The 20,874-nt window shown below is 32.7% G+C and overlaps 1 long non-coding RNA gene across 4 annotated transcripts; it reads right to left on the bottom strand.

Annotated features, from left to right (window-relative positions):
- Positions 1-1,934: 1,934 nt before the first annotated feature.
- LOC141452352 (uncharacterized) lies at positions 1,935-20,853 on the bottom strand. 4 transcript variants are annotated; one of them, XR_012457338.1, is made up of 6 exons: positions 20,611-20,853; positions 20,435-20,530; positions 5,783-5,964; positions 3,889-4,020; positions 2,328-2,444; positions 1,935-2,189 (listed from the first exon to the last, which is right to left on the bottom strand). It is a non-coding gene; the product is annotated as an uncharacterized lncRNA (long non-coding RNA). The 4 variants fall into 4 exon arrangements; XR_012457337.1 differs by having other exon boundaries at positions 2,328-2,450; positions 5,783-5,927; positions 20,611-20,848; XR_012457335.1 differs by having other exon boundaries at positions 2,328-2,450; positions 20,611-20,847.
- Between the last annotated feature and the right edge of the window lie 21 nt (positions 20,854-20,874).

Raw genomic sequence — 20,874 nt, 5'->3', positions numbered from 1 at the left:
CTACTTTTTATTTGTTTGTAGAGAACTGTTTATAGTAAAGCATGAACTTCGATCTCCGTCTACTACACCTAATTGGCAGTTGGACGCTAAGCCCTGCCTGAAAAAATAGGCGATTACTTTACTTTATCGTCAAATTATCATTAGTCTTATGAGTTTCAATGGTATGTTCACCTTTTCCTTGGGTTTAATTTTGGGTTTAAAACGCTGAAAGCGCATTTGTTCCTGCTTGTTTATTAATTTTTCAACTGTACAATGGGCAATATATTATACAAAAGAGAAGAGTTTATATCAAAAAGCTCCTTTAAAAAACATTTAAAATTATTTAAAAAAAAAAATTAGTAGCCACTTTAAATTCAAAACCTTTTTCGATTATCATGTGGGGAGAGAATATTTGATCCGAATTCGATTTTAATTTGAATATTCTGGGTTTTGGGTTCTTCCCACATGCATTCCAAAATGGACAATCTGGTAGTTCAAATAGTCCTACTAAATAAAAGACTATTAAATTAGGCGATAATATGCGAAGTGACGATTCCTATAGGAATGTGAAAGGTAGCACAATAAATCCAGGAAAAAAACAGCCCTTTTCCTCGTGAGCAAGAATGGGAACTTGAAAGACAATGGAAATGAGTCAGACAAACACTGAACTTCACAAAAATTCTAATTAGTGTAAAGGTTAAAATAAAACAATCAGAAAACATCAGCATTTTATGATACTGTATAAAAATCAAAAATATATTTTACCTCAAGATACGATAGTAGTCAAAATCATATTACTTGATTAATGTATAAGTAGATTTTAAGAAGTCTTGGCTTTAGATCTTACTTAAATATGTTAAAAGAGAAATTTAAGTAAAGTATGTACGCTAGTTGGCTCCGTCGACGCCCAGGGGGCTGAACTTTATGAAAGAAATAATAACCTGCACATTACTTCAGATTTAAATGAGCTAATTTATAAGATTAGGTCTATTTACAACTTACTGGAACGTCTAAATCTCATTAATTTCTCTTAAAATCATTTTATTTCTTAGCCTGTATGATCCATTAATAGAGTCCACTAAAAGTTGGTAATAAATTACCCTTCCTTATTTAGGTCACCTGAAGGATGGAGGTATTTTTTTCTCTTCCAAATGAACGACTTTATTCTGACATTGAAAGAAGCATTTATGGAGTCTGCGGAAAATTTAAAACGAAATTATTTTGTCTTAAGATATTCTATTTTTAAGGGGAGAGATCTTCAGTTTTACAAGCCCAGACAGCCTCTTTCATGACACATTGAGTTGCTTTGCGCTTTAGTTTACATTTGAGATTTATATCTTATTTTATTAAATTGAATTATGACCGGAATACAATATTTTATTTCATTCGCAAACCATCTAAGTCACTTCCCTCTCTTAAACACATTTGGAATTTTATTTTTTTTAAACATTCACTACTAAATAAGTATGAATCAAATAAATCTGAAAAAGAAATTATGCGTAAGGAATTATTTTTACTAAATCTCCAAAATTGTTCATATAATATAAATAAATAATAATAATAGTACTAGAATTTATTTGCTTTTTCAAAATACAAGATTTAATAAAAGCAGGAGCTCAGCGCGTGAAACCAACACAATAAGATATCTTTTTTATACATATTATTGAATATAACAAAACACAAAATAAGTATAGAAAAACTAGGTCAAAACAAATAATAATTAATAATAAAAATACTAATAGCTTTAAAAAATCTAATAATAGAACAAGAACAGAGGAATCCAGGAAATCATAACAGAAGAATAATTATAAAGAATAGATGAAAACTTGTTTTTCGAGTTTATCCTCGCATAAAATTATATCCTCACCACGGTTGACGAACAAATTATTTGTAAAAATAAATCATTGTTAAGTATCCTATTTATTAGAATGAAACCAAATAATTAAACATACGGATTTTATTCAGCCAAGCACATCATCTCATCTTTCCGGCTAACATTGCTATTATAATTCCATTGAATGGTGCTTTGTGTGACAATCATCATTCAGATTCCATTGCAAAATTTCTTAAAAAATACTTCATGCACATTGTACAAAACTCTTGATAACTCTCCAAGAATAATAATTCACATACTGCTAATTAACTCTGTGACATTACTGATTTTAGAACATCTTTAATCACTCTGACCTTTTCTTCAGTTTTGTGCGAACCTGTATGTCAAAATAAATCAAAATTAATGTCCCTTTTGAATCATTTGCTTTATTTTTATGTTCTCAAATTTAGCTTTTCTCTTCAATACACCAGAATTTATAAAATAAGCTCTGTCAGCAATTGTTGAAAATACTTACAATAACAAATGGCAATTAAGTTGGCATAAAATTTTATCCATCAATTCTGTCAGGTAGAATTTTAGGTTAGCCATAACCCACTGATATGGTGTTTAAGATCTTATATATCTCTTAAATCTGAAACTAAGGCGGAGTAAGTAAATTTTAAAATGTACTAGGTATAAGGCTATTGCTAAGGCTATTGGGTCTAAGGGGTTTAGAGCCAACGTCTTGGTACTTTAGATTTTACTTAAAATATTTTTTAAAAAAATTTAAGTATAGTATGTTTTGTGGCACGACACTTGATGGAGCACTCTCAGAAATTTTGGATGAAGATCAGAAATTCACTGACATTCCTGACACTCACTGAATAACCTATTTAATAGATTATTTAGATAATAAATGTGCAAATGAAGAATTCAATTATTTTACAACAGCAGCTTTAGAAAGAGGAGCTGATAATGCTTGAGTAGATTGATTGAGGAGAGTCTGGTAATGAAAATTTTAATGTATTATTTATACATATGTAGTATTAGAATAGGCTCTAGTTTGTTTAGGTTTAGGTTAATTAGATATTTTATCGAGTGTCGAAATCGGGTATCACTCGATCGAATATCGAGTGAAAGAAAACTGGTTATTTATTACTCGTACATAAATTAATCTTTTTAAATTATAAATAACATTGGCTAAGTGCCTCTGCGTTAGTGGCAAAATAATGTTATTATTACCAACGGTTAATCTTTGAGAGGTTGAGCTCAAACTCCAGCACTGCCTTTGAAGGATTAAAAAATTAACAAAAAAATTGTAAATAACTTCTTGAAGATATCTTTATTTTAGGAAGAGGATTTACTAGAGAATTATAATGCAATTGCTCAATCGAACTTATGGTTGTACCTAAGTTTTAATAACGTTGCCCAATCGCAAGTCCCATCTTTTATTACTTCGAAGGCTCTTGTAAGGAAGGGTGTGCTCTCAGGATTGGTTGATGAATTGAGTGGACGGAATAGAATAGTAGAATTCACTAATATTATTCTCGAAACTTGCTGATTTATCTATACACATATAATCAATTGTATTTTATAGCTGTAGACAACTTATTGCCGTTCATTTAGTAACCTCTTGGGATTTCCTTCATGAGTCACCTGGGTAATATGTCAAGCTCAAGATACAATATGTGTCAGCATCGATCACATTGTCAGATGAATTAATTTTACAGGGATGTGAAGTTTTTTATAATTATCCCAGTTAGCAAAATCGTTTCTAAATGATTTGATGAAAAGGAGAGGTTAGTTTGGATTTCAAGATCTTTTTTTTTTAAATATTATTCTAAAGGAAAATCTGTTCTTCTAATTGTCCAATTCTTTCTCTGCATGATATAAATAGTTGACTATTATGTTTGACAGGAACTTAATTCAAATTTCATGTGTTTTTCATTCAAAGTAAATATTTTGAGAAAAAATAATGGAAAAAGAAATTACATCCATTTTGGCATCAGCCCAACAGTTTTTTTTTAAAAAAAAACTTATCCTTAACAATAAGTTTAACAAAAAAATGTATATATATTCTAATTTGTATTCCTTACCGGTACACAGGATTTACTTCAAAAGAATTCAAGATAGCAATCTTTGCGTTTGATCTTTGGACGTAAAATTTAATGAGAAAATACATCGTCAACTGTTCGATTCTTTTTATTTCTCGTAGCCGACTGCTTTCACTAAATGGATTTTAGAAATTGAAGACGAGAGAAAAAAATTATAATGAGAAAGTAACAATTTTCAATTATAATTAAGTTAACTTATATTTAAAAATAATAATTTTAATATGTACTAATAATGTATGTATATTCTTTGGTTACCCTCATAATTTATATTTATTTTTTTCATAGCTTCTTCGTTAAAAATCTTCCAAAAAATTTGAAAATATATAATTGCATTTTATTACCTCCTTAACAAAAACGTACAGTTTAAAAAGTTAAGTGTAAAGAAGGTTGATTAAACGACTAAAGGTCCACACATCAGCAAGTACCCAACATTTCATACACACTTGTGCTCATTATTTCAGCCATTTAGAAAAGTTAGAAAAACTTTGTGTTTTATTAAAATTTTATAACAATAATATCATTTAAATAATTTTACTTCATTAAATTTTCATTAATATTGTTTAGACGTTATGTCAAAGACGCTTGTACTGGCCATTTTCAAGTACAAACTATTTGTTCAGTGAAGTGTAGCACTTATTTATTAGAGTGATGGCAATATGAGGTATCAAACTATTAAAATAACTGCCCTATGCAAAGAAACATACAAAATGGCGGGGAAAAATAGGTGAAGACGAAACATGACCCACATTTTTTTTTTTACCTATTGGCAAGAAAATAACCATGATTTCCAATTTTCTGTTTACTCTTAGATTACTGGGATAGAAAACAAAACATTAAGCAAGACAAATCTTTTATTTTTTATGTTTTTATTGAGACAAATTTTATAGCCTAATATGATATTTCATTAGATACTTAATTAGTAAAAATAAATAAAATTTTATTTTTCATAGAAATAATTAGCAATAAAGAATTGGCCAATCACAGTGAAGAATGGAAGCGTGAAAAGTAGGATGATTTAATAACCTATTAGAAACGAGAACAGTTTTTTAAACCACGCCTTCTCCCATATAGTTACACCACGCTCTCTTTGGCCTTTAAGAAAAATGGAAGATCTGTTTTTTTGTTTTTTTTTTCTACTTTCTGTCTCTTATTTAGGTTTTTTTTTCCTTTTTTTTTTGCTACATACTATATAGTAATCTTTGGTTTTTAAAATAAATTTAAAAGAAATATAGTTATAATTTCGAGATGACTTTTCTTTTAAAGAATAATATAATAATCTTGTTTAAATATAAGACGAGTCAGTATTTGAGGTCACTGAAAGCAGGAGCCATTTCAGAGCACTGGCATACAGCATACAGAATTGTAGGGGATAGTTGGAAGAGAAAATCTAAAAGCAGGTTGAACTCGAACCCGGAGTCCAAATTAACTAATCAGGATTAACTTCTTAATATGGCTTTTATTTATCCATAATTATAGTCAAACATTAAATTTATGAAGGCAAGACGCTTACCAGAACCCTATAGCCACTATATTTGTGTTCAAATCTAACAAATTGTTAATGACCTGTCACTCTTATTCAGGATATAAGCTTTCACAAAACAAGCTTAGTCTACTTAAATTATTTTTTTTGAAACCCTTCAATATGCAATTTTTAAACCTATATAATCTTCATTCTATGCTTTATGAAGCATACTGTAGTAAGTTGAATTATATATCATAAATCACACCATATCAGATATCTGTCAAGATCAAACCTACGTTCCACAATCACCTTTCTACTATTCACTCTATTTTGAAAGTGATATTATTTGTTCCATTAACAAATATCCTTTTTAATTTCTATTAATTTAACTATAAAATGTGACTAAAGACTTACGATGGTTTGTTTATATTTGTTACTGCTGTGAGAAGATTTATTGGTCTTGCCATAGACTTCAGTTAGGCTACGTTCTCAATTCACACTAGACTTTGGCTGTCAGAATTCATTAGGTCGACAAATTGAATCGCCTGTTTTGTTCCTGCTTAACATGGATTTAAAGAGTGTTTAATGGCTGCCAGCTAAAATGTAAAACAATAAATAAATACATCTACGGATTTCAAGGCCAGATGAATGAACCAGCAGAATCAACAGCACTTTTTGTAACTTAAAATGTACAATTATTTATTTTCTACTTTTTCAAAAATCATCACTTTCACGGACGCCCTGGGTACTTCATCTAGAAATAATAATAACAGCTTCCAAGAGCTTATCACAGCTCGTAATCTGGTAATGTGCAATGTTATATGTAAAAATAGTACGATAACATAAAGGTGTCAACTATATTTGGAAGGTTCACTATTATATTTACATTTTTCTAGTTCGGATGTCAGCCTCTTTTCTTCTACATTCATTATCAGATCATTATCTTGATTGACTACAATATCTAGATTGTGTAAATTTAATAGTTGAAATCATGTTTTGGTATAATAATTCAAAGCTACAACCATTAGACTCTTCCTTCGTTCCAATTGCCGGTAGAATTTTGGTCTGAACTAACCTTCAGCAAGATCTGCATCTGTATTGGCTAGTCATTCAATAAGTAAGTGAAGTGATATTGAGGGAATACATGGAAATAATATGAAGAGGATTTTTAGTGCCAAAGAACAAGCCTGCCTAGCAAAATAGGTTTTGTGGCAAGGGGCTGCAAGATAGATCATCATTTGTGCTCAGAATAGCAAGAAACTTTAAACTGTAGATCAAATGATTAACCATACTTTCTGAAATCTTCTTTTGTTTGCGAAAAATGTCAAAGCAATGTAGGTTCATTTAAAATCTTCTTTTTTTGTTTTTTCTTTTCTTAAAAAAATAAAAAAAAACTAGAAATATTCATTTAATTGTGAAGCTGCCATCTAGCAAATCGAGAAAAGTTGCATAAACGTGTAGGTGGCCAAGGATGATTATAGAGTTGATTTATTAGCAGTGCTGCAATTAAAATTAACATAATTTGCTTCTAACTGAACAATTAGCATGGCACCCAATCACTGTACGCCTACTCATTTACTAAAATGGGGTAAATTAGTTCTATCGGCATTTAAGTGTGTTGTTGGTAACAGAACATGATTGTGTAAAATACTCTGCTAGAGAATGATCAATAAAATTTCTCCACAAATCATTTTTATACCCTTGTTAAACATTTATGTTAATGTCGCATACAATGACTGATAATGTTTTCTCGACCTATACATTTCAAAATCTAATCCTCCTCACCATGAACAGTAATTACAGTTAGAAGTACTTTTTGCAACTCCCTCTCCAGTTAGAATACGTAGTAAGAAGTAAGTCTTGCTAGATATTTTATTTTATTTTTCCTAGTCTTTAACGATTGTGTAATAAATCGACATCGTCAAAATATAACGTCAAAATGTCGAAATAAAAATAATTTTTCAGCTAAAACTTATATTTAGATAAATAAAACTAACAAAATAAACGAACTACCTTCATTTTCCAAATTTGTTCTTGAATGTTTTCCTTCATTTTCGGTCAGATGATTAATTATTTTGTGAGGAATAAATGAAATGTATTAAGTATTAAGATAATTCCTTTTTCATAGAATTAAGAAATGTGATCGCCTATGTTGAAGGTTATTAATACTAATGAAAAAGATCAAAATTCTTTTTTGAGCGATCAAAAAGCTACAGAATTCATCGGTTTAAGTACTGATTGATCTAAAACCACAAATAAATAAAATTTTACGTTGAATACAACGTGAACTCGTGTCTTATGACTAAACACTGAACGGCTCTTTGCTGGTTAGGGTATCGTCAGTAAAGGATTTGGGCATCACGTTCAACTGCAAATTGGATTTTATGGAGGACATGAATAGGATCAGAAGCAAATCGCTTCAAATGGTTTGTACTTAGGAATACAAGGAATTTCTCTGACAGCCGTTCTTATATCACATTATATAAATCTCTTGTGAGATCCCATCTAGAATATGGTTCAGTAATTTGGAGTCCGTTTTGCAAGGTACATATGGCTTCTATTGAGGCTGTTCCAGAACAAGTTCTTGCGGTGGTTAGCTTGCCGTTTGAAAATCCCTAATGAAACCCTTATCTATTCGGATCTAGAGCTCACTCTCAATATTCCTCCACTTGTCACCATAAGAATTTATCACCTCTCTTTCCTCTGCAAACGTCTCCATTCTCAAAGAGACTGTCCTTACCTTCTTTCTCTAATTTCTTTTAATATCTCATCCCATACTACACGACATTCTTCTCCGTTCAATGTACCGTACTGCAAACATAATTACTTCTTTTACTCCCCTATCTTTCGTATGATGCGGATAGCCAATCATTTTAACTTAGATTTCTTTGGCACAGATATACAACATTTTCTAAATAAAGCTAGATGTTAACTATTTCTTTAACTATTTGTATTGTATAAATTTGTATAATAACCTCTAAAAGGTAAAATAAAATGCTAAAGCCTAATTATAAACCTAAATTATAGACTGAGAACTATTTTATTATATTATTATTATTATTATTGTTCTGTAAATTGAATTATTGATCCGTTTGTTATTTAAAAAATAAAAATAAAATACGGTGGCAGTAATTATGCATGAAGATCCAAACTTTGAAAAAAAGGCAATTCTCTTGGTGGTACCTACCTTAACATTACTTCTGCCAAATCTAATATTTAAGCGCCGGTTTTTTTCCTTTGACCATGCTAAAGTGGAAATAGAGGTTTCCACACAAAGTTGGAGTATTCATTACCAAGGCTGTACCAAAGTTGCTGAACGTTAATAGGTGAGACCTGCAAAGCTAAGATGTATTGTGGTACTTGATTCGATTCCCGGTCTAGACCTTGGGTTCTATTTAATATAAATCTAGAAAATTAACTAAAATAAATTTGCTATTCCCCTGCGTCTACACACTTGATTAGTAGTTAGGCGCAACTGAAATAATAGGATATTACTTTTATTCTTTACCACAATAAAGTGAAATTTTGGTTTATCAAATCAAGAGAAAGTATTGGTTTTTTACAGGTATCCGAAATTGAGTACGCTTCGGAAATACAAGTTTTTCGGCTGCTAGTTGCGAAAAAAAATTGTAATTCATCCTTCAAATTCAATGCAATTCGAATGGTGAGTTAAATAGCCTGTCGTCAGATAGCTCTGACAACCTAGTAGTTCTCTATTTTAGTACTTATATTAATGAGAGTAGATGTAGATTCCCCGCAAGCGGTGGGTGGTTGATGCATGCAACCATTTGGGGAGTAGCGCCCCTAGGCCACCGTCCCTAGGAAACCACCCTGGACGGGGGAGCGGTTCGAAGGCTCTAAGGTAGTAGCCCTACCATCGAACTCGGATGCTGAAGGCCGATAACCCTCACATTTTAAATAACCTTACCATGAAACCTCAAAATGAAATAGCCGGATCGATCTCATTTGTGAAGGTTGATGAGTTTACTTTTCTTGGGTCACTGGTAAACAGTGAGAACCAACTTGGTTCAGAAATTAAAGAGAGAATCATGGCCGCAAATAAATGTTACTTTGGTTTAGTAAGGCATGTAAAAAGTAGCTTCATTTTTCGGGACACAAAAGCCCTTCTCTACAAAACCTTCATCCGACTAGTGCCGAGTTATGGTTCCGAAGCGTGGGCAATGACCAGGGCAGATGAACGGGCCCTTTCGCTTTTTGAGCGGAAGGTACTCCGTAGAATCACTGGTCCTACACGCGATGGACCGAATTGGAGAAGTAGGAAAAATCAGGAATTGTACACTCTCTTCACGGATCGTGATATAGTAAAAGTGATAAAGCTTGGTAGACTGCGATGGACAGGACACGTAGCTAGGATGAGTGGAGATGAGATTCCTAAGAAAGTGCTGGAAGGAAACATGCAAGGATCCAGGAGGGTAGGCAGGCCAAAGCTGCGCTGGGAGGATAGTGTGGCAAAGGATGCTGCATCTATGTTAGGATTCCGAAACTGGAGGGCGGCTGCGCAGGAAAGAGACGCCTGGCGGGCACGTCTTGAGGAGGCCAAGACTCTGCATGAGTTGTAGCAGTGGCACATAATAGGAAGCAACAGGACCTTCTTCCTTCGGAACATTCCTAAAATTGATTTAAACTAAAAAAATCAAGAAAAAATATAGTACTTATTCTCCAAGTTTTGAGAACCTTTTGGTCAATTTTGGAGAAAATCCCAGAAAAACTATTTTTTTCGAATTTTAAAAGCAAATATACCATAAACTCCTTAACAAAAACTTACAGTTTAAAATGTTAAGTATAAGGGTTGATTAAACGCCAAAAGGTACACAAATCAGCAAGTACCCAACATTTCATTAATACTTCATTGATATTATTTAAGTAATTTTACTGCATTAATTTTCATTAATATTTTTTAGAATTTATTAGATGTCACAGACCCTTATGCTGGCCACTTCATTTATAATAATTTTTTTGTGAAAATAATAATAAAATGTATATTTCTTCATCATAACTAAATAGAAGCTTATTTTAACTCTATTCCACATTATTTTTCTGATTTATCTCTATTATGCCTTTTATTCTGTGTAATCACATACATATGTACATTAAAATAAAATAAAAAATTGAGTGTAGTTTTGATTACTATTTCAATTTGAATCACGAAGTTAGAACAAAATTTGAATCTTCAATTCGTCTAACAGAAGTATTCGAGAGCACAAATTACCCACAGTTAATAACAAGTAAATTATTCATTTCTCTAATGCAGTTCCTTTAATTGAGTACTTGCAGTAAAATACTTTAATAATTAACTGTCCTAAATATGTGCAAATTTTATCTATTTTATATTCCATACATACATATAAGATTGTGGGAAGAACACCAAGATTAAGAATGTAGATGAAGAAAACTATATTGTTTAATATTAACCCAGATTAATTATTACCTGTTATTATTAACCCTTGAATACATAAAGTAACAATCACTTTAATCGAAGAATTAACTTAAACCGACGATTTTTATTTAAAAACTAAATAAATAAAACAAACATAACGTTTTACTTTTCAACCTGTGATTAATAGTTTGATTACTACAGATTAATAGATATTACAGTCAATCTAAGTGAAATGGTGCGTTACTTGAAAAGATATTTTGTAGATGAAAATGGCCAGCATAAGGGTCTGTGACATCTAATAAATTCTAAAAAATATTAATGAAAATTAATGCAGTAAAATTACTTAAATAATATCAATGAAGTATTAATGAAATGTTGGGTACTTGCTGATTTGTGTACCTTTTGGCGTTTAATCAACCCTTATACTTAACATTTTAAACTGTAAGTTTTTGTTAAGGAGATTTTTGTACCTTTTGGATAGATTTTCCTTTTTGTCTATTTTACAAAGTTACATATCTGCTTTACAGATTTTTTTAAAATTTGGAATAAGCAATACTATCATTATAACCTGATAAGGTGTTAACTCGGTACCGTAACTACCACTGGTAACAATTTTTTTGAAAAAGCGTTTTGAATAAAATAGGAAGGTATTTGAACGTAAATAGCAAAATTATACTGCGATTTCAGTACTTCCTTTTAAGAGAAGTAAGAAAAATAAACTGCGAATACAGTACTTCTCCCTAAAAGGCAAAGAGACAAAGATTTTGAATCGAACGACAATTCATTGATGTAAATCGGTTCACTCATTGATAATTGTAACGATTGCAGTACTTCCTCTTAGAAGGAGTAAGAGCATGATGGCACTGCACAGCCACTTAGAGGAGCTTTAATCGCTTCTTCGAGCTAAATTTTATCAAAATCGGACTAAGGGTTATAGAAATATTGGTAATAATAGTTTTAGAAAGGGCCTTATTTGGGTGGGGCGAACTCCCGTCCTTATAAGGCACAGCGTCAAGACTTTCAAAGTGCAAATCTGTACAAAATTTCGATTCGAATGACACTTCATTCATGAAAATCGGTTCACGTGTCGATAATTTGAAATGATCACTATACATCCCCTTAATAGGTGTAAGAGCAGACCGCCGCTTTAATGTTACGTAGGGGAGTCCTAACCCTATCATCCTACCAAATTTTATCAAAATCGGGCCAAGATTTACAGAGTAATTAGTAATAATAACTTTGGAGGGGGCCTTACATAAAGGGGGCTAACTCCTCTCCCATTCAATGTATAGCGTCGAGACCCCCAAAAGGCACATCTACATAAAAGTCCGAATCGAATGACACCTCATTCATGAAAATCGGTTCACGCGTTTAGGTGCTACGTTGTTTACAAAAAAGGTAACAAGAACAACAACAACAACAACAAGAAGAAGAACAAGAACAAGAACATTTTTTGAAAAAGCCGTTTTTGCTCATTTTCGGCAACTTTTTTCTCGAAACCTGTTAGATCTGGGTTGTTGCGAAAAAATTACAGTTATAAAGGAGGGTTTGCCCCTTATTTTAAAGAAAATTTGGGAATTTTATCTTTTATAGAAAAAGAGAAAAAAATTGTCAAATTTGGGTGTTTTTCAACGTTACGTTTTTTCGTGCAGTTTTTGACGATCAACCCTTATACAACTGTCCTACCGGACAGTTTTAATAGAGGCGACAATATGTGCAGTACCACCACCACACACAAAACACTACAATTTACGAATTTAATTATTTTGGTGGAATCAAAAAGCCTTCAGGCTTCATTGCCGTTGGGAATTAGACCCGCCCATTAATTAATCAAATAAATAATTATGTGATTTGGCAGAATTTCGAAATAGACAAATATTAGAAATCCGGTTAGAATCTCCAGATTTTTGCAATTAATTCCAAACCCTGTAGGCAAGTCGAAGGTGAGCTTTGGAATCATACTTCTTGTATTAAACCAGAGACTCCACCACAACTAACGCTCAACTCTTCGAATTTCGTCCTAAATTTCTCTTTAATTTCAGTAAATTTTTTTTCGAAAATTGTTTTCTTTTCCTTATCAGCTTAGATCGCTTGGTCTTGACCGTAGTTTCAAAGCGCACAGCGAGATCCAGAATCAGCGCTGAATTCCTCTTGCTGAAGAAGCTAGAATATACCTTGATAAGCACACAGAGTTTACGCAAGCGACCTTAAAGCAGGTGTTTTCCAAAAAAAGACATCTCGATCTGTACTCAGCGATTTCTTCAAGTGATCAATAGAGAGTTGTAGCTGCGATTCCCAAGCTCATGTGCTGGTGTTTCAGTCTCTCGGCCCTTCACTTGCGACGAGTTCAACCGACTTCTGCCGCTACACGACTATTGATATCTGAGACTCTTCTCAAATGGGCATAGTTGTTGTTTAACATTAGAGTAATTAAGCTAGGGAACATTTGCTGTTCTGGAAAGAATTTATTTGTTTTAGTTGATGAATTTAGTTGAACGGCATTTCTTATATCTACACTCGGACCACTCGTTCACAGCTTCCTTCCGCAATAGCCATTATTCTGCAACTTCACGCAGTTTTCATTATTAGAAAATCACTTGCGACAACTGGTTACTCAAGATTTGAACATAACTTTCCTACTCAATCTAACGTAATGCCTAGAAATACTGTGGTAGTACCCTCTACCTTTTATCTAAAGGCTAAAATATATTTTTATGTATTTGGTATCTTAAGAAGAATACCAAAATGCCTCAAGTAAATAACCTACAATTAAGGAATATAACTACTAAATGTGAAATTGTCTAAAATACAAAATCTTTTTAAGCTATTTCGTTTGTAAAATTAAGGGTGTAAATAATAAATCTTTTGTAGTATTTACAATTGGAGAGACTAGCCTGTTTGTGACATTTCCATAGGCTAATTGATGACGACATATGCCCTCTGGAAATTACAAAATTATTATGTAAGAATACAAAAACGAATACTTTTTTAGGTTTACTGTTTTTAAAGACCTAACAGTAATTAACAATAACAAAATACTTTTTTTATTATTATTATTTTTTTTAAACAAAGAAACATTTGTAACAAAATGATATAATTAATAAAAAATCCAAAGATTATGGAGAGACAAATTGAAGTATTTTTTATAAATTCAATCAACGCGTAAAAATGATGTATTTATAATTACATGAATTTTAAATGCAGAACTCATTCAGAAATGTATCAGTGCAAGCCAGATACACAAGTGAAGGCTAAATCTCATCACCGAACTGATTTTTTCTATTTCTGCTTCGACGGATAAAATCAGCGATGTTATTCAGCATAAATTTTCAATAAATATGGGGATTATAATTTGTTAGAATTAAATATATTTTGAGGAAGTCAAAAAGGAACTTTCTCTTTAAATCTAACCTTATTCCTGACCCATTTGTTTAGAAGTGAACAACAATAGACAAAGCTAGAAAATGTCAAAGGGTCGTAGTGGAACCAGATGTCACTTCTTTTCATATAATTTCGTTATGTATAGATACACATACAGCAAGTAATCATGGATATTGTATGTATTTTGTGGTCCTCTTGTTGCAATAAAAATAAAAACAATAAAATTAACATATATATTAGGGATGTAACCATTAATTAACTATAAGTGACACTGTTGTATACAATTGTTTAGGAGAAAGTTATTACTTTTATTCGAAAGAATCAAATAGCAAAGGAGAAATCAGATTGATCTCGTTGATTGATTGTCTTGTAAGGTTGGTCGAATCTTCTTAGAAAACTCCATATCTCTTGTTAGCAGTCTCTTGACATTCATATTAAGTACTACTTGCATTTCATTCTAGAGTCTATCTCGTTCAATTTCTCTACAAGAGAAAAATAATACCTACTGGAAGATCATACATATCTCACAATTCTATTCATTCAAGTGTATAGTTGCCCAATCTAGTTTTAATTTAGTCACGAGCTTGTTGAATGCGTGCACATCTATAATCATTTATAATCAGTCTTAATAGAAAGGATGATGTAGCATATTTCTGCATGGTCACAGGAAGTCTTCCTTCAGAGGTTTACATACAAAAGGTCCAGCGGTTTGTTAGCTGAAATAGGATGATTGAACCAGAGAGGTATTTATACTCTGCAATCTTTATTAGCTCTAATGCGCCACGTACTAGTGCCCGAGCACTTTCTACAGTAAATCATTCAGATGTGTTCCAGGAAATGTGAGAAGAAGAATTAGAGGCCCCTAAGGATAGCCTCCTGGAGCCATCTCTTTCTCCTTAACATCGCGCTCTCTAAATATTCTTAACAGAAGAAACAAACAAGAGGATTCTATTCTAGGATTTATTCCCCTCCAACCACTGGTAACTACCTAGGCTCTCCAGAAAGCTGGGAGCTCTCCATCCTCGCCACCCCCAAATTTCTCCCAGACGGTCCAAGGGTAGCTTGATAAATTAAAGAGAGAACAAGCTCCTTAAGGAGGTTGTTGGAAGAGAGGGGAGACTAATTAAGTATAGTATAATTAGAAGAGTCTAGTCCTGTTGGGTATAATCTTCCTAGATATCCCTCCCCGCAAAACACTTTTGGAATTTTAATAGGAGGGTAGAATAACCTTGTCAACCTGGTAACTGCGCAGGATCTCTGGTAGAATACCAGCGATCGGAGAGCCCGGAGTTTAACATAAACTAATCCCTACCACCAGACCATTCCGCTAGTGCCCACAGAAAAGACATATCCCACTCCTTCGCCAAGGAGACCTCCAGTGGGGAGCCGGCTGATTGATTACTCCGTCATGTTTTATTACAAACCTTCTCTTTCAAAGGTAAGGAACAAGATGGAAAAACTAAAATAAAAAAAAATAGTTGAAACATAAAATGGAAACCCTTGCATTAATTATTTTATTAGAGCAGCAATTTGTTTTGGTAGCAGCTACTTTACGTTTCTTGTCGACCGCGACAGAATGTTTACTTTTCTGTATTTGAAAGATAGGTGCCAAGCCTTAAAAAGAGAGGCTTCAGAAAGAGAAAAATCAAAAATTATTTGGAATAAAGTTAAAATATAGTGCCTACTTATTTATCAATAAATAATACGCGTCAATAATTTGAAAGACGGCAGTACTTCACTTAGCAGTAAGAGCAGAATAACACTTAATAATAATGCCACGTAGAGAAGCCCAAACTTTAGCAAAATCGGGCAAAGATTAACAGAGTAATTATAATAGTATTAATAGTTTTAAAGGGGCCTTACATACTTGAGGCAAATATCTCTCCATAACTGTGTTCAGCGACAGACCGAAAAAAGGCATATATTGTATTAAAAATTTAACCTTCTATTCTCATTACCTATGATAACCAAATAATTTTAATTTCTACCAGTTAAAGAGTAAACGTTTATTTACAATTCGGTAAAGAATTCATTGAAATCTAAACAATACGAAGAGAAATACAAAGGTTTGAAAACTGAATCAATTTGAAAACTTCCAAAATTTAACGTTCTATATCTTAATATTATCACTAAAACATTGCAATTTATACCAATTATAGAGCTAACTTTTCTCTACAATTGGTTAAGAATTCATTAAAATCTGAACAACACGAATAGAGATATAGAGATTTGAAATTTGAAGGAATTGCAAAACATCTACAATTTAACCTTCTATATCTCAAGACCTATTACCACTAAATCATTACTATTTATACCAGTTATAAAGCAAAGTTTTCTCTACAATTCTGTAAAGAATTCATTAAAATCTTAACAATACAAAGTGGGATATAGAGGTTTGAAATTTGAACGAATTTAAAAACATCAAAACTTGAACCTCCTATATCTTATCCTACAACATTGCAATTTTTACCAGTAATCGAGCTAATTGTTCTCGACAATTGGGTAAAAAACTCATTAACATTCATGAACACTCATAAAACACTCATGAACAATATGAAGAGAGATATAGAGGATTGAAATTTAAACGATTTACGAAATCTACAAAATTTAACCTTCATTTTTTTTTTTATGATTCAAGGCGCGTCAACATCTAAGGTTATTGGCGCCCGGAGCTTTTTTCAGTGCACTGCCGGCCTCCGGACAGTGTTCTCTCGTTACAGACAACACTGTCCATCACCGGACAGTGAGCTGTAAGAAGCTCCTAGGAAGAAAAAATCTAAGGGTTAGCAGCTGGATTCGAACCCGGGACCTCCGCGTGGGAGTCCAGTATGCTAACCTCATAGCTAATCCCTTCCCTTAACCTTCATTAACTATCTCTTCAACAAAAATTTATAGTTTCAAAAGTTGAGTTTTGGGTTTGATTAATCCTTACACTTTTAACCGTAGATATCTTTTTAAAGAATGCTTATATTTGCGATCCCCAAGTAATCCTTAAAAACAGTTTTCTTGAGAAAGAAGAGAGGCCGTTTCCTCCTTTTCCTGACACAATCTGCCCAACGGTTCCGAGCTAATAAACGGATGTCTCCTGAACCTACCATGCTACGTGAACAGTAATCTGATTTCTGCTGAAGCAAATCTTTGGCTTTTTGTTTACACAGCCGAGGCAAAGTCTTGCTAGTTTGACCCCAGGATAAATCACCCAGTTCTTTTCATGTTCTCTCCAGATCCAATCTCTGAGAGCCACACGAACTGCACCCTTGAAGATTCTCAGGGGAACTGCTAAAGGCCCCCGTAATCAACAGGCAGGCCATTCTCTGCATTATGGCAGAACCTTGATGGCCGCCTGTTGTTCAGTCTTCCTCCACCGCACAAACTCACGACCCTAGCTAGCGAGACATTTTGGGGCGAAAATCCCATGCCTTCCCACAGGTTCTAGTAATACCATACCTGAAAGAGCCTGTTTTGCCTTTAGTATAACTTTATCTAGATGTGCTTTCCAAGAGAGCCTATAGTCAAGGACAACGCCCAGGTATAACCAGAGTTTAGCAAAAAATTCGAAGATTTTTGTAGCTCTCTATGTCCCTTTCCCTAATAAAGGGAACCAGAGTAGTCTTAGAAGGGTTCACAGTAAGATCTACCCTTCTACACCACTTTACCTGCATGAGCTCAGCAACAATTGTCTCGTGCCTGCCCCTGACTACCACAGGAATTTCATCTGCGTATCTAATGCAACGTAGGGTCCAAATTTCAAAGTAATCGGAGAAGAACTTTCGAAGATTTTGAACAAACGAACTTTTATATTTTCATTTATACAGATACATCAGTAATTAAGGTTAATTAATTATAATATTTTTGTAACTATATGAAACTTACTACGCATTGAATTACACAGTTGACCTAACGTTACTATATTACTTATATACGGCTAAGCGCCTCCCACTCTTTGCGTTCTAACTCAAGAACGGTTGATTGTATGAAAAATTGCATGGGATCAAATTTGTAGAGAATTTTATGCTCTATAACGTTTGTTATATCTTAAAATGTCATTTAAAGCAAAGGAAACAAGATATTTACCAAAAACCGAGTTTCGTGACCTTTGACCACTGATTTCCGGTGACGCTTACACGAGATTCTATGAGACTTTTGAGCCAACTTATAAAATGCCAAAACAAAAACTTATACAGTTTTATAGCTCTTCCATTCCGAGGTTAAATCCTTATTTGACTGGGTTAATATATTTTCTTGCGAATCACTTTTCCTACGATCTGTCGCTGAAGCCGTTTCAAATAAGGGGTTTTAATTCATTCAAAAAAGCGAATAATTTTTAACCGTTACTTTAAAGTCGCAGGTCATATGCATAACAGTGAGAGAGAGAGCGCGCGCAAGAAGTTAATTGGCAATGAGAATGTAAATAAAGGCCACATAACTATTGAGTAATAATGAGCAACATCATCTACTGTAATATCTCTTGCCAAAGAGTTAACCTTGACACTGGGAGAAGTTACTTTCACCTATATTTCCCATCATTCAAGCCAACCAACTGACTCTAATCGTCTTGATCATTATTCATCAAACTATAATGTGCTTTTTATAATCGACACTGTAAGTGCTTCTATTATTATAATTCCTTTTATTATTTTCAGCTTATTAGCAAATTTTACCACACAAATGTTCTACACCATACGTTTTCCGATAAATAACTTATTTAGCAAGAAGTTATTTCCCTAAATGCTGTGTAGGAAGAAATGAAGTAAAATAGGTATCAAACAAAAAAAATGCTTAATTCATTTTGTTATTCTGATCTGTAATTTAAATCCTAATTAACCCTTTTTGTGTGAAAAAATATACAGGAAATAAGCTCTAAATTTTTAGATGTTTTCTTAACAATGTCCTAATTCCTTATTTTCATAGGTTATTCAAATTTTTCTCAACCTTCTAATTTTCATTTATCCTACTTCTTTCTTTTGTAGTGGAATATTTTCCTTTACCAATGAAAGAAACAAAATTTGAGAATATGTTTGATCTAGTCTTAAATTTCCACTTCCTTGAAATTTCTTATAGCTTATCCTCTTATGATGTAGTGTTATTTCCTAACACTAGCCAGTAAAGCATTAAAAAAGGCTCCATGCCCTTTTCATTGCCTTAAAAATTATATTTTCTGTGAAAACTCAAATCGAAATATTGTATCACAGATTAGATTAAATAATAAAAAAGAAAAAAAAATCCAATCTAATATTCAAAAATTCTCCACAATGAGCATCATTGTCATTCCCAATTTTGTTTCAGACCTATTAACAGAGACTTAAAAACTTTGTTTGCAAATCAGGTTGCTCGAACTCGTTAAAAAAAAACTTTTAGCAGAACTTACAGTCTCATTCCAATCATTTTGTCTACCATTTATTAACCCTTTATTACCACTGGTGAATTTCGTGGATGACAATTTTATTTGTGGCATTTTTTCTTGGACAGTAACAATCAAGCATTTGGGTAAGACCTGTACTAGTGATAAGTTCAGTAATAGGAGGAAGATCATGATAAATCCTTATAGGACTGAGGTCATTTAGACAAATCGGTAACAAGATTCAGCTGAGGCCTTGGTAAATCACATAAATATCTCGGAATATCTTCAATAAAAACTAGCGTTTACAACCACGTTTCGGGCACTGTTTCCCTTGATCTTCAGAAATCCTAATCTGTAAGGAGAAAGTAATAGTTCCACTATCGAGCATCATTGCGACATAGAAAAGGTAAGGTTTTCAGCATCCACCAGACTAAAAGACAAGTTTATCAGAATTATTTAGCGTGAGGGAAGGTACTTGTTTTATCCGGAAAAGCTATGCCTTAAGTGAGACCTAAGCCAGGAAGGATGAAATTCTTAATTTTCTATTTTGTACCAGACTTTTCTAAATATTAAATCTAAATTTCAAATAGTTTTATTCCAAACAAAAGTGCTGTGCTTTGGGGAATAAATGTTTAGCGCTTTTAGTAATAAGTATATTTTTTTAAGTTAGTTCATTTAAATTTCTGATTACCTGCTTAGAATATAGAATACTTTCGCACTAATAGCAGAATGCGTCTAGTCCATGTAACCTGTTCTACAGCTATTTACTTACACTGTTCCAAACACTCTTCAACTAATTTTTGCTTTTTATTTATACATTTGGTTTCTTACTCTGCATACGAATATTTTCTACTATTATTTTAGTTTTTTTCTACTTTATTATCTACTTACTTCTGAGAAAAATTGAGAAGGAAAGAGGACTTAGTAAATTTCATATAGTACTTACTATCTTACAAGAAATTGTAAAATTCTTCAGCAAATACAAGTATAGCTTGCTTGGTACAGTGGCATAACAGCTGTAATACAAGTTACAGTCGGGTACCTAAACAAATTTAAACCTTGAGCTTTTTAAAATTTTGGTATTTTGGATATTTTAACCATTTAAAGACAGAATCACCAAACCTCAGGGCACAAAATTGGACATGAACTCCACTTGTAGAATGATGATAAAGTATTTATAGGATAAATGTTTTTTTATTTTTTTTTTAAATTAATGTCAGCTTTACATCCAACCACCAAATTTGATGTCGTGGACGGAGGCAGAAAGCTAACATACTTAACTTTTATAGTGAGCACATTTTTTTTCGCATTACCATAAAATTTATAAATCAACATTTTATTAAATAATCGTTAGAATTAAACTAAAACTTTAATCTTCTTTGTTTC

The sequence above is a fragment of the Rhodnius prolixus genome, unplaced genomic scaffold, assembly GCF_049639745.1.
Source record: "Rhodnius prolixus isolate KJV_2025 unplaced genomic scaffold, Rpr scaffold_3, whole genome shotgun sequence".
NCBI lineage: Eukaryota > Metazoa > Arthropoda > Insecta > Hemiptera > Reduviidae > Rhodnius > Rhodnius prolixus.
The sequence above is the reverse complement of the archived record's forward strand: the minus strand, read 5'-3'. Positions and strand labels throughout refer to the sequence as shown.